This window comes from Podarcis raffonei, chromosome 4 (genome assembly GCF_027172205.1).
Source record: "Podarcis raffonei isolate rPodRaf1 chromosome 4, rPodRaf1.pri, whole genome shotgun sequence".
Classification (NCBI taxonomy): Eukaryota; Metazoa; Chordata; class Lepidosauria; order Squamata; family Lacertidae; genus Podarcis; species Podarcis raffonei.
The window spans coordinates 53,537,862-53,553,700 of NC_070605.1; positions in this window are offsets into that span (position 1 = coordinate 53,537,862).

Sequence of the window (15,839 nt, forward strand, 5' to 3'; positions counted from 1 at the left end):
TGTGTTGCATATGTAAACTCTCCATAGGTACTGAGTTGCTGTGTAGAGTACCAACTTTTTGGTACCTGGACCAGGCAACTTTTTGCATGGAAAATGTGCTGGTTATTGTGTTCAGAATCCCCAGCAGTAGGACACATTTTGATGGAAGAAACTTGGTACACTACTTGCTTTCCATGATTTCTGTCGTCAGGTACACATGGATAATAAATGCTATTTCAGAACATGGCATAGTATCCAACAGAACAGTTCAGTTAGTTGAAGGATTTCTGTCTGTGCAGTGGAACTTCTCCCCCCTCTTCCTTCCCCTTCCTGTGCAGCCCTTACACCCTCCCCAACCTGCTCTGGGGGTTGAGGGAAATCTAGGAACATAGTTTGGGAAGGGGCACAAGGAGAGGGAGGGGAAGTTCTGTTGCACAGCTAAGGAACTACTTGGTTGGATAATGCCCACAAGGTTTGTTTCCTTACTTGTGGGACTCATGCTGTGGAGATTAGGGTTCCAAATTGCATGAGAAGCCAGTCTGAGCAGAATAGGCTGTCAGATACAGGCATTCAGCTCAAATGGGGACTGAAGGGAAGGGCCATGAAGACCACCATCTAGGGGGTGGCGCCAATGAGCATACCCCTGCTCTCTCTCCTCATGTAACTGGAATTACCGTACCTGAAGGTTGGGGGGGGGGAGCTGAGGAATTAGTTGGTATTATTTCTCATGAAACCAAATTAAAGTGCAGAACATTAAAGTGTTGAACATCACATGGAAAACTCTGTGGCACTTGAGATCTCCTTCCAGTTTGATACAGAACCAATTAATGAGTCTTTGTTGGGTATGGTTGCTCAACCATCTGTGGACCGACCTGAGTATTTTTATACCACATTTTACCATCTTGTCAACAAGCAGATCATGGGATACCTTGTCAAATGCCTTTTTTCTGAAATCAAAGTGATCTACCGCACTAATATCTATCAAAAAAGAGATACAGCTGGCCTAGCATGATGCATTGTTGATAAACTCATGCTGGATCCTAGAAATCACAACGTTCTTTTCTAGATGCTCACAGATAAAAATCACTTAAAAATCTGTTCTATAATTTTGCCTACTTGGGCCAACCTGTTTAGAAGTTTACCAACATCAACCCAACTGGTCTGTAGATTCCCAAATCTGCTATATTTCAGTTGTGAGTCTCATCCCACCTAGTCTCAATGTTACCTATAAGATTAAGTGTTCAGGAAACTCGGAAGCCTCCAAACTAACCAAAGTAAATTAACTACATTATAGGGATAAGAAGATGAGAAGATAAGAAGGTTAGAGAAGAAAAAGTGTATTAATTGCATTTGTTATAGGTGGAAATATGCCATCTAGTGGCTCAGTATTGTTATGATTAAGTGAAATAGATTAGAAAATTACATACATACATACATACAATCCGTGGACCACATTTTCATATGCATGTGTTATTACTGAACTAAACATTTTACACATTGGGAAGAGATCCGTAATATATCTGGAGAGGAAGTAGATGGCACAATACAAATGCAAGACAGCAAGCAATAGGCAGGAACAATAAAGAAAAAGCGCTGTTCAACTTTCAGAAGCTTTAAAATTAATAATATAAAAGGTATTATCAAGGCTGAAGTGCCCAGAAGGTATAAAAAGATCATCAGTACAATCCAGTGGAACATTCTTTTGGGCAAGGCCAACTAAAATGAATGAAACTTGCCCTACTTTTGTACAGCTGCTCCCATTCATTTCATGGGAGAACAGGAGATTTTACTTTCCAAAATGCCCACCGAAAGGGAATATGGTCCGAAGATGCTCACAATAGGCATGAAAGAAGGCTGGGGACATAAATGTTCTTAATAGGTAAAATAAATATGCTTCCCCCTATCTATCTGGGACTAATTGCACCTCCGCTTTTCTCCATTCCAGCAGGTTTCCAGTACTGTACATTGGTATATTTGTGTTCATGTTTAACATCAAGCAGTCAATTCTTTTTCATCTTAACATGGAGAATCCTGCTATTCTTTCATTTATTTAGTGCATTTATATCCCTCATTTAGTTCATCATGGGATTCCAGGCAGTGTGCATGAGATTTGTAGGTCATCCAGCCTTTTCTAAAGATAGTTATGCCACATGTCCTTAGACCACACAGATAATGGTGTTGCTCTATACAGACCTCAATTAAGCTACAATATCTAAGAGGAATGCCCATTCCCACAAAACCAATTTTGGTGGAAATATCAGGCTAGAAAAGTTAAATCCTATGCACCCTTATTATGTGTTCCACAGAAATAAAAGGCATTACTTCTGAGTATACATATTTAAAATTATGCTGCAGATTTTGCTACTGGGTAGAGCAGGAACAGGCTCGTCTGTTTTTCTTAAGGACTTTTTAAAAAAACAGAATGTCCGGAACTTAAATGCTTTAAGTAATGGTTTCTAGATTTCATTTGGCATGGCATCCTGGCATACATCATACTGCTAGGTTGGGTTTCTTTTGTAGTTTTACTGTGAAGTTTTCCCATGCTTTGAAAAACAATTTAGTGTGAAAGAATCCACGTACAATAAGAAAATGATTGAATGATCCTGCAGAACCAGTTAACACTGGCCCTACAGAACAAGCTGCCAAATATGCAAAGTGAGCAGAGAGGAAAAAGAAAACGGAATATTTATATTTTTCTCTAATCCCTTTCTAGGTACAGAGATCTTCATTTACTGTATACAATCACTGCTTAATCCATACAGTGGCGTAATCCATCTCAAATCCAGGAATGGTTTCTTCACTTGTATCCTTCAACTGAAAATACTTTAGAAAAATCAAATCAAATATAATAATGTATTATGGACAACACTGATTTCTCAATTAGAAAAACATTACCTTCCCCTCTCAGTTTTCTAATAATGTCTCTCTCAGCCACACCAGCAGATTTGTTCAGGAGAAGGCAGGCAGACAAGCAGGCTCTCACCACCTTTTCAACAATTGTAATAAAGGAATGGACAGAATGTGGGGTAGGTTACATAGTTCAAATGACTGTCACAATATAAAATGGCTTAGGCCAGTCATTCTGAGGTGTGCAGGGATGGAAAACCTCAAAGTAGTGTAATGAGACAAACATACCATCTTACTATCATAAATGAAGAGTAAGTTACAATCATTATATCACGTGGAGTTCTGAGCTACAAGTTTGGAACCAAGCCACGAAAGAGATTTTGGGAGAAAAGCAGAAATTGGAAGGAACCCTATGAAAAAAGAGGGGAAAGAGTATGTGAGTGATACTTGTGAGATATTAATGCCAGCTGGCTTGGGGTTCCACAAGGTGGCAGAATTTCTCTCAAAATCTCCTTCACATATTGGTTCCAAAGGTGTAGCTCAGAGCTCCTTGTGATGCAATGACTGTAGTTTACTATGTATGCTAGTATGAGTATATAATTAAATTACAAGAAATACCAGACATGCTGTGTTGTACAGTAAAAGTAGAAGTAACTAAAGCTTCAGACTTATGCACACAAACCTGGGATTATGTCCTATTAAACTCAGTGAGGGGGTTTTTTACTTCTGAGTAGAGATGGATAGGATTGCACTGAAATTTGTGTGCTATGTCACAGGAAATGTTATTTCATATTTCCTTATGTTATTGTTTTCCATGATACCAAGGAGATTCTTTTGAGGGCTGAAGCCTATACCCACATTTGACAGTAAGCCCATGTGAACTGTATCCTCCAGACAAAACATAACAAACAATACAGTTAAGTCACACTTTTGTAGACTAGATAGTTGCTTTGGTCACCTGTAGATACTCTATTATAGCGTGGGAATGCAATTAAGTTGCTAAATAAATCAATGACACAACTACTAGTATATTTGTGATATACTTTGCAGGTTGGCTTGAAATAGAAGTATGCTAGAACATTCAAAGAGAAAGTGTTTCCTATCAAATCCTCTTGAAATCAATATGTGAAATAAAGGTGATATATACTGTTTTAAGTAAATAAATTGTGAATCACTGGGCAATGACTGGCTCTTTCTATTTTTGTACAGTGCCTAGCACATATTAGATGGGTCACGCCACAGGTTCAAACAGAAGAGTAGCACCAGATGTTAAAGGCACCTAACAGATGCCATTGAGCAACTGTAGATATGTTCCACCTCTGTCATTCAGGAGAAGGTCCCTGGGGTTTAGGGACACCCTGGGGACAAAGATTTATTTGACCAGATGGAGACAATAGGGAGAATTAATTCATTTGTGTTTGTTGAATAAGGCATATCATTGATCAGTTGTGAGACTCCAGTAGCGTTTAAGACAAAGTTTAGGTTATAGTGCAGTTTCTATGACATTGTGCTGTTTGTACAAATTGTCAACACGATGCAGTATTACGTATACCCTTTTTACAAATGTGGTATGTGTATTTAACTTGAATTTTTATAATAGACAGCAATCACAATGGTGTGACAATAGGGCTAAACCAAATTTGATAATATTATTAGCCCCCCAGCAAGTTATAATACATAAACTCCCAATCTATGAATCACTATCAATTGCAGCAATTACTGCCAAATCCTAGCCATGCCTAATTATATTGAATTAAATGGGGCTTACTCTCAGGTAAGTAGGAGTAGCCTTGCAGCCTTAGACCCTGATCAAATGTGTGATTTTACAGTGGTGTCTTTAACCAGATGCCTAAAGCAAACTAACTTTAGACCTAAAGTAGAGGGCCAATATAGGCATTACCATAGATATACAGTAAACTCCAATGTAGATAAGCCTTTAAATGAATGTTATGTGTACCGTTTGTGTTCCCATTTAATTTGCCCAGTCCACATAACATAACCCTCAAGCACCAGCCATCACAATGCCTTCCCCCTGTAAATTTGGGTTTACCCATTATGTAGATAATCTGATAAACTTTGCCCACTGCATAAACCACTGCACTTGAGGTTGCAGACTGTTTGTTTCAGTGTTTGGGGATGGGTGAATTAATTGTCACTTTCTGCTACTACCATTTCCATGCCCACTACTTCCTGAAAGCTTTCATTTCTTTTCCAACATGCTTCTAACTACCGTATTTTTCACTCTATAACATGCACCCGACCATAACACGCACATAGTTTTTAGAGGAGGAAAATCCGTAGGCATGCCACCCGTAGGCATTCCCTCCATAACACGCACAGACATTTCCCCTTACTTTCTAGGAGGAAAAAAGTGAGTGTTATGGTGCAAAAAATATGGTATTTCAAATGTACCGCTGAATGGAGGATACTTTTGAACCCTCAGCTTTGCACCAAACCAGAAAACTGCATAAGCAAACTTTAAAAACTTTTTAAAAAAACTTCCACCCCATGTATATTGAAGAACAATCTGAAATGTGTGTGTTAGGAATTTATAATTGCTTTCATTTATTTTTCCAGTGAGCTAGTAAGGGCATGACAGGAGCACACCCCTCTTTTGATCTCTCAGATTTTCACAAAGCCAGAAAACCACACAAGCAAATTTAAAATTGCCCAACTGGGTACTTTTGCACACTTCTTGGGCAGGGATTTATACACACACACACACACACACACACACACACACACACACATATAAACAAGGTGCACACACAACTTTCTGTGTGCATGCCCTGTCGGGACCTACTAGTATGTGGTATCAGCACAATGGGGTGAGCTCCCATTGCTCTGTCCCAGCTCCTGCCAACCTAGCAGTTCGAAAGCATAGCAGCACAAGTAGATAAATAGGTACCGCTGAGGCGGGAAGGTAAACGGATCTGGCACTTGTCATAGTGTCCTTTTGTGCCAGAAGCGGTTTAGTCACGCTGGCCACAAGACCCAGAAAAGTTGTCTGTGGACAAATGCCAGCTCTCTCGGCCTGAAAGTGGAGATGAGCACCACACCCCCTAGTCAAATTTGACTGGACTTAACTGTTCAGGGGATGCAGGTGGTGCTGTGGGTTAAACCACAGAGCCTAGGACTTGCCAATCAGAAGGTCGGCGGTTTGAATCCCCGTGACAGGGTGAGCTCCTGTTGCTCGGTCCCTGCTCCTGCCAACCTAGCAGTTCGAAAGCACATCAAAGTGCAAGTAGATAAATAGATACCGCTCCGGCGGGAAGGTAAACAGTGTTTCTGTGTGCTGCTCTGGTTCGCCAGAAGCAGCTTAGTCATGCTGGCCACACGACCCGGAAGCTATACGCCGGCACCCTTGGCCAGTAAAGCGAGATGAGCGCCGCAACCCCAGAGTTGGCCACGACTGGGCCTAATGGTCAGGGGTCCCTTTACCTTTACCTTTAACTGTCCAGGGGTCCTTTACCTTCACCTTTCCCTACTAGTATGTACTGGAAATACCAAAGTTGCTACTCATAGTTGCTACAAATTCAAATACGTGTGGGTGTAGTCTACTCTGGCTAAATCTGAATGGGGGGGAATGGTTTAACACCTAAATAATGCTCAAATGTAGACAAGTCCACAGGCTAATAGGAAGACGTGGTGCTCAAGCTATTTCCCTGAAGTATGAATTGGAGGATCTATTGTTTATGTTGGTGGGATTGTAGGGTGAATTTAGTGCACCAAGGAGGAGTAGGCAGAAAATTAGAACAGCTCTATGGTGAATGGCACCTCTGATCCCTGCCATGCATAACTATGGCACTGAGGTGCCAGAGTAGTTAAACTATTAATTGTCTGACGATTAGAAAAATGGCTGTAATGACAACATAATATCTACAGGTGGCACTATTTGACTTCCCTTGCTTTAGTAAGACAGCTATGCAAATTTACTCAGAAGTAAGTCCCACTTTGTTCAAGGGAGCTTACTCCCAGGTATGCCCATCTAGAATTGCAACTTAAAAGAAATTTGTCTGTAGCATCCCTTTGTTAAATTTCAGGAAAAAAGTAGAAAGTTAATCTATATATTCTTTAGATTCCCCCCCCCTTAAAAACCAGTGGTAAATACGTACACTTAATGACAAGAAATAGAATGTACACATTTTTCATGTACCCAACAAGGCACTGAGTAAATATGATAAGATGGGAAGATGCTGTTTTGGAAATAATATTAGGAAAATCTTTTGTCAACCGCTGTTAATTTCATGCCTGAATCAGGATGGTACCCACCATCAAATTGTAACAGAACAAAACAAATAAATAAATTCTAATGTGCTTCTTTATACTGAAGAAAATGCAGGTTAGGTTATGCTACATTTCAGAAAATTAAATTTGAGCTAGAGAAAGTGCTCTTACAAAGGAAAGTGGGTTGAAAAAGGTTTTGAAAGTACTTGACTTCTGGATGGAAAGGAACAGAGGAGAAAATGAAGCATTCAGGCTTTCTTTTACAACTAAAGGTTTAGTTAGCGTAGTTTATGGAAGATGTGTGTTGTTTTTAAATCTGCTTGGTTTATGATGTATTGAAACATGTTACATGTTGTGTTGAAAAAGTTAGCAACAGCAATAATAATGATGATATCACCTAAATATAAATCTGTATAGCTCCCACTACTTCCCCCATTTTTTTTATATAGATAATTCCCTATTGAATAATATTAAAGTTGCATTTCTTGAATGATTGCAACCTTGAAAATCTGGGTGCTGTTACTGCTGGTGCAACAAAGATTCCCCTCAGAATAAACTGAGCTGTGCTAAAGTCTTGTCCAGAAAGAATAAGAATAAGAATAACAATGTATTAAAATAGGAAAAGGTGCCTGTTTGACATCCACCTGCTTAAAATGGAGTATCACATTAACATTATTTATTTCTAAGTTGAATAATGTTAGAAGCCATGAGAGATTTTCAAGAAAAACTTTCCATTATGGTCAAGTCATATCAGCATTTTCAGTAAAGTGAAGTCTCTCTCTTTCTCCAGCTGTACTTTTAGAGAGTAGTGCAGGGGTGTCAAACTCAAATTCTTCGGGGGCCGCATCAGCAGTTTGGTCACCCTCAAAGGGCTGGTTGTATCTGTAGGACTATGTGTCCACTCTATTATCACTTTCCCATCTCTCCTGAAATTGCCTTCCCTCTGCATCAGCTCCGCCTCCGCCACTTCCACCACCCCCCAAGGCCTGGTCGCTCTTCTTGCGCTTGTACTTGTCCTTGCACATCTTGTTGCGGTGCCTCTTGCACATCCAGGGCTTGTGCTGCTTGGCCACTTGCGTGGTGGTCTCGCTGCAGCCTTTGTAGGTGCAGCTCTTGCAGCCGCCGCCTCCTCCTCCTCCCCCAACTGGGCGCCGCCCTCCTCCTCGTCGTCCAGATCCTCCAGGCCTCCGCCGGGGCTGCCGGCACTGTCGCCTCCATCGCCGTCTGCGTCGCCCCCCGCCGCCGGGCCCAGCTCGTAGAAGACCATGAAGCCTGAGGGTGCCTCCGAGGCCCCCTGCGATGGTGGCTGCAGCTGCCGCACCACCTGGGGCTGCAGCAAGGCGCCCACCACCTCCCCGTCCCCGCCGCAGGGCTGCATCACCAGCAGCGTGAGTGGCTGCGGCGGGGAGGGGGAAGGCGACGATGAGGAGAAAGCGGCCGAGCTGCCGCTCGTGTTCCTGGAAGGCTCCGTCCCTTCGGCAGACCTCGCAGCCAGGGCCTCCCGCAGGGCCCCTCGGCTGCCACAGCAACGGCAAACGGGCGCCACGGGCCGGGCGCTGACAGGTTGCCAGCTATTACGCACGCGTGGGGAAGGCGGCGCGCACGCGACCTCCGCCTCCTTTCCCTGGAAGCTCACTTAAGCGCGCAAGCGCAGAGGCGGCGGTGGCGGGGCTTTCCCCCCAATCCTTCCCCGACTGCGCATGCGCGTTGCACGCCCGACGTCGCGCATGTTCAAAAAAGGCCGCTAGGGTAAGCGATCTCCTTTATGATATTGGAGTTAGCGGGAGGATTCGTCGCGCGCATGCGCCGTCGCGTTGGCAGCCTGTTCGATGGGCGGGTGGGAAGCGACTGGGCTTCTAATAGCGGGCTGGGGCTACACGGCTACATGGCTACACGGGCCACATGACGAGGTCTGGCGGGCCGGATTCGGCCCGCGGGCCTTGTGTTTGACACCCGTGGACTAGTGGGATAAACTGTGTGTATAACACACACACATACACACACACACACACACAATTTTCATTTTTAAACATGTATTAATTGACTTAAGAAAAGAACCAAAAAAAATTATAATGAAGTATAAAAATGTTGTGAGTGACATTTGAGGATTTGTAAAAGAAAAAGAAAAGAAAGATGATTTGTAAACCTTCAAAGAACTTCCATTTCTCTTGCATGGAGTAATGGTCCCCCCAATGTTTTATTCAAGTAGGCACCCCTGTGTGGAACTATAAAGATTAACCAATTCCAATGTAAGGCTTCATGGAAGCTTATTCCAAAATAATCTTGTTACTCTTTTAAGGTTTATGTTGTAACAGACCAACATGGCTTCCCCTCTGGAAACGGCTTTGGGCAAGAGGTATAGAAGCTGTGGCCTTTCGATGTCGCTGGAGTGCAGCTGATCACCCCTCAGCATTGGTCATGCTGGCTAGGGCTGTTGGGAGATGGAGTCCGGCAACATCTGTAGGGCCACAGGTTCTTCATTAGTGGCTTAGAAATGTGCGTATGAGAGTGACAAAAGTAGCCAACTTGCCTTCTAGGTAGTAAAAATGGAGGAACATATAATTCCAAGGGTAATACAATCCACAATTAACACTCCTTTGATAGGGTTACAACTTCATGAAGGTGTGCATCTAATTTTTACAGTCAGATATCAATTAACATACAAATACTCATCAGTGTTCCAACTGCTGACACACAATTGTACTTCTAGTATGCATCCAAGCATATGTCCAATCAGTGCTTGCTTGCATCTCAATGGTGTGCACCATTATTTAGATACTGAAATGAATGTGTGTGTGTTCAGATATAATAACATAAACAAAGTTACAAGTCATGACCAACATATGAAAGGAAGAAGGAATCAAGATAAGATTGACTTGAAATTTGTTTTGCAGGAGTTGTACACGACATCTTTTGAACTTGGGCGCAGACATCCAAGTACAGTAGTACCTCGGGTTACATACGCTTCAGGTTACATACGCTTCAGGTTACAGACTCCGCTAACCCAGAAATAGTACCTCAGGTTAAGAACTTTGCTTCAGGATGAGAACAGAAATCATGCTCCAGTGGCGCGGCAGCAGCAGGAGGCCCCATTAGCTAAAGTGGTGCTTCAGGTTAAGAACAGTTTCAGGTTAAGAACGGACCTCCAGAATGAATTAAGTACTTAACCCGAGGTACCACTGTACAATATCCACATACATCACATCAGTTGAGGGTGGTGAATGGACTACTTAATTCTACCACCCTTCTTGGATAAATATATTAAAATGCAGATTAGAGTAGAACCAAGCTGACTTTCCCACAAATTCTGTTGAGAAATGTAATGATTTATACATGTCAAACAAAACCATTTAAAATAAATATTTTATAAAAAAATAAAAAAATAAAAGTCTCAGTAAAGAGTGAATATAATTCAGGTGGAAGAATGGAATCTGCAGGTGGTATATTTTTCCTTAGTTTTTTACTACTCTAAATTCAACACTAGATCAGATTACACTACCTCATTTTCTTTGCAACCTTGCAACCCTTTCTGTAATATTCTACACTTATATATAGCTGCTGCGATTTATTTTATATTTATTAATAGGTATTGGAAAAACTGTGACCAGGGAAAGGGTTAACTATTTGCTCGGCACACTATGGGCCTGATCTGAATCAGAGTCCCCAGTGGCTGCATTTTGCCTTTTAAAAAATGCTGGAAGTCTGATAATGAATCTCTCACTGTCATATCTGAGGTTAGCCAGAATGGTTTGAAATTACCTACAACTGGTAGTGTCAATCTGACTTTACCAGCAGATACACAACTGACAATACATTTACTAATAGCCATATCTTATAACTGGAAAGAATCACCTTAGAAAATGGGAAATAGCTCAGATGGTAAAATTAACTAACATAAAATTAACTAAGTGAAGGCAGACAGCCTTCTTATTTATTGAAAAATTGAGTAATTGTTGTATTGGTACAAGGAGACACAAAACAATAGTTATTCAAACACTCTCTTGGAAACCATTTCATAAATTGATTGGTGTGTTTGCACTGATGGCTTTACTCAGATACGCATGTTCAAATATTTATACATATATAGTGACATACATTTTTGTATGTATATTTGTTTTGTTGATCTCTTTTTATTTGTCTGTTAACAGATTATTATTAATCATCAAGAAAATGGGTGGGGGAGAAACACCCAGACATCACCTGCAATTTACCTATGCACAGTTTTTCAAGGGAAACTCCAACTAGGGATGAGCAGTTTCATTGTAATGTTATCCTACTTAATTCACATTTCTCAAAATAATATGCAAACCAAGACAGCTGTACTTTGGGGGGGGGGAACACCACAGTTCTCTGAATTTTGCAACACAGTTTTCTACCCAAATGAATGTGTACAAAAAGGTGTATATTGGGGAAAATGCACCTTAAAATGCATATATTAATGGAAATAACATATAAAATGCATTAAGAGAGATTGCTTGCATAAATGTGTTGTTTAAAAGAGGTGTGTACAAAGATATCAATGAATTTTCATGCAGCAGTTTGAGGAGCTCACCTTTTCCAGGGCATCATCATCCTTCTCTTGCATTTTCTCCATGGTTTTTGTGAACTGGACTAAAAAAAACCCTATCTCCAGAGTTTTAGATCATGTTAGTGATACTCATTCATTTTTCAAAAACAGGTATGGTTTTGACACCTGCAGTGTGTCAGGTGGGTGATATTGTCACCACCCATCTCCTTATGCATAGTGACACTATTAATTTTCCTGTTGCTGCTGTTTAATCAACATATTTTTATCAGTCTTCGTAATTTGTGCTGAAACATCTTTTTACCTATATGGGTTTAAAAAAAAAGATTGAAATATTCATCCAAATAGTGAAACAGCATTGTAGATAAAATTTAAAATTGGATAGCTAACAACAAATAAACATAGCCAAAATCTGTCAGTCCCTCCTGCCTCTCGCCTTCTGTTCTACTCCATTCATTATGTCATCATTGCAGCGTCCCCAAGTGTGGCAGAACTGGTTGCGCTGCCCTAAATCTGCTTCTGTTTACACCTGTGTTGTTCAGCACAGGAGCAAAGGATGCCCAAATAGTGCGTTCCCATTTTTATCAAGTGTTACCTTCTGTTGGTAGAACTGGACAGAACACTGCTGAGTCCATGAACAAAGATGTTGCTCATTTATCGATTGCTGCGATTTAGTTGCAATTCTGAGAATCGTACAAGCCGGTAAAAAACCAAAAATGTAAGAATGAAGGTGATATTCATAGATATATATAACAGGGATGGGGAACCTGTGGCTCTCTGGATGTTGTTGGACTACAGGTCCCATCATTGCTGACCATTGCCCATGCTGACTGGGGCTAATCAGATTTGGAGATCATCAGCGTCTGAAGTGCCACAGATGCCTGATATATAAGATCAACAGTTGAAATCATCCCAGGTAACTTCTCCCTTTCTCAGGATTTTTCACAATAAGGCCAACCTAACCAAAACAAAAGCATATGCCATTCCTCTGCCACCTTGAGAAAAATGTGAATTTCTTTAAATAATATATGTAGGGCTTCAGAATAAATGTTCTGGATTTTGTCAGGATGAAATGCTGCATCAAGCAGCAGTTGCATTTATATAATTTTTAAGAGCTCTGTAAGAATCAGCCATGCAAGATGAAAATGAAACAGCACAACATGCAATGCGCAATTACAAAAAAAGTGTGGGAAAATGCAAAGCTTTGCCCTTTTGAAAATTTAAGTATGAGATATAAATGCCTTTTCCATTCCAGTACTACATTAGAATTTATAATAGCTTGTTGCCATGGCAAAATCTATAATCCTTTATTCTTTTGATGCAAACGTGTCTGTATAGGAATATAAGGGGGGGTGTTATACAGCGGTATTCGTTTGTGCTGCTTTGATGACTATAGCTGTACAAGTACTCCAGAAAATAAAATGGGTTTATTCACTGAAGGTATATAGCCACAAAGGGATGTGAGAGGAGTGTCAGCCTTGGTCATGGAGGCTGAGGCCTAGAGTTGCAGATCCCAGCGTTCTGACTGTTTCATCTCAATGACACTTGTGAAGTGAATCTTATGTGGAGTACACTGAGGTGGAATATCCTTGTGAGGCTGACAAAAGAGGGCTGGATATGTCAAATGGAATCAAGCTTAAAGAGGCTGAAGAAGCTGCCTATTGTCTTCAGCTCGTGCTATTAAATGTGGGATTAAAGAGGAAACAGCCTCCTGGCTCATTGGGCCCATTCAGAAGGAGCTTGTTCCGAAAATTATTGACAGGGGTAGCTTCTATTCAGAGCCACAGCTGACATCACCAGTCACACAAAGGGACTTTAGAGGGTTAATTAAAACCAGGTAATGGAAGGAATCAACAAGTACTGACACTGCACAAATGCCACAGAGGATCTAATGCAAGAAAAAAGGCATATGGTAGGAAGGCCAACCTCCCTGCTGCCAGCTACTCTTGTGATTGACGTTTGGTTATTTTTCTATGGAACCTTGGCACATTAGCCATTGGTTCCCTTTATCTTGTTGTCAAACACATGTATGATTGATTATCATGAAGAGTCTTAGGCACTCGGATCGAAACACAGTATGCAATCAGGAATTCAAAACGAAGTCGTTTGGGTTTCTAAGACTTTGTGTTACGGAATCATGGATTCACCTGAGGTTTTCCATTACTGCTTCTCCTCAGCTATATTTGTCACTGTAACATTGGGGGGCAGGGAGAAGAATCCGAACAAAAGCCAGGACCCAAAGTCTTTTGTACATGTCAGGGCTGTCAGAATTTCCTGTTCTGGATGCAGCTTCTTATTTGAGGCTGTTGCTGGCGCTCTCTTAACTTTATGCATAAGGTTGTTGGTGGTGGGAAGCTGAAGTGAGGAGGTCTAAGGCTGTGTACACACCATACAGTTAAGACACATTCCACCCCCCCTCCAACCCCCAGAATCCTGGAAAATGTGTCTTCCTCCAGAGCTACAATTCCTAGGACCCTACAGTTCCCAGGTGTGTTTTAAATGTATAGTGTGTATTCAGCCTTGGACACCACATAGTACAATCAGATGTTTTCCTTTTTGGATGTGGTTGGAAATTTTTCATGTGACAAACTATATTTGTCGCATTTCACAAAAGAGGAAGCTATGGTACCTGACTGCTGATAAGAAGGATTACCCCTAAAGAAGGAATTTATTATATCTGAACTACATTTCTGCTTCCCTGATAAAATGATCTGCCCTCTTCTTCCTCTATGCATTGTTTCAAGGGTTCTCCTGGTCCCACCTTCTGATCCAGTTGGGGGGCGGTGCAGAAGGGGTGCGGTCTCATTGCATCAGCAGAAGTCCTTGTCTGGGATTCTGCTGTTAAGGACTTATTAGTGGAATCCTACCCTATGACCCTTAACAGAACTTATATCAGCTTGCTGTGTTGTATGTATGTATGTATTGTTGTTGTTTTGTTTTTAAATCTCAAAACCATTAATAAAAGATGGGATATACGGCAAATGCTTTAAATAAACTGTACCTCTTCGGAGGCAGTGTTTTTTATAATAGGCTGCATATCTCCCTCTCTCTCTCTCTCTCTCTCTCTCTCTCTCTCTCTCTCTCTCTCTGTGTGTGTGTGTGTGTGTGTGTGTGTGTGTGTGTGTCAACAGCAACATTAACTAGAGTAGTGAACCATTTGTTCTGGATACACCTTTTTGTTGTTTCTGCCAGCAGGTAATTAGAAGCGAAGAGGCATCTCTTGTATGTGTCTTGCCTGTGTCAAATGAAAGACTCTGATGTTGGTCATTTAAAGAGGATTAGTCACATTTCCAGCGAAATGTGGTAAAGACTAATGAAGTGAAACTGCGTTCATATGGTTTCATGCATTGAATAACAGTCAGTGGTTAAGAACCTTTCCCTGTTGAAAAATGGACATTTGATTCATTGGTTGCTGTTAAGTAGCCATTCCTTTAATCAGCCCTTCTTGGTGTTAAGACCTTTGTCTAATCAAGACAAAGTTTAGTTATTTTCTTGATGGCTCATCTTGATACAAACATTCTGATGAATCAATCAGCAAAATATTATTATTCACATCCTTAAGCTTTTAATTTTATTTTAAGGTCTGGAACTGTCTATGTATTCAAACTGCATAGTTTTATCATACTTTCTCAAATTAATATATATAGTAATACTTTTGTCCTAATTTGTACGCATTCTAATAATATTGCTAGACATCTAGAGATGAATTGTGCAGGTTCTGAAAGGAACATCTAAATAAATTTTGAATAATTATCAATATGTAAAGCATCTCTTATTGTGACTGTTGACTGCACCCTTTTGTTAGTATATTCATTGTTCAAGCTGGCACTAAAAGAGGGTAGGCCACTTTTCCACACACAAAAGTCATGCTGAAAGCAGCTTTAAACAAAGAAACAGCTGGGTGCATTTCAAACAAAACACTACAAAAACAATTTCATAATAACATAGCAAACAAAAAATATGATCAGATATATTAAACCACATTTCAAATTGTAAATATAACAAATTTACTTTAAAAACACGCAGCACCTTATAGCAAAAAAACCAAGGGAGTCCATAGTTTCAGCTTAGTCCTAGAAACACCCCTCCCATGATGTTACTCCCATGATGTGAAGATGGCCCTTCCAATGGATTGTGTCCAATACTTTAAAAACCCTGAAGCATGGTTATGTTGCTGCAGCAAATAAATGACTATTTTCATATTCAGTGCTGATCTAGCCTTCAATGAATAGCATGCAAGGTGCACTGGGTGTACTCAAAC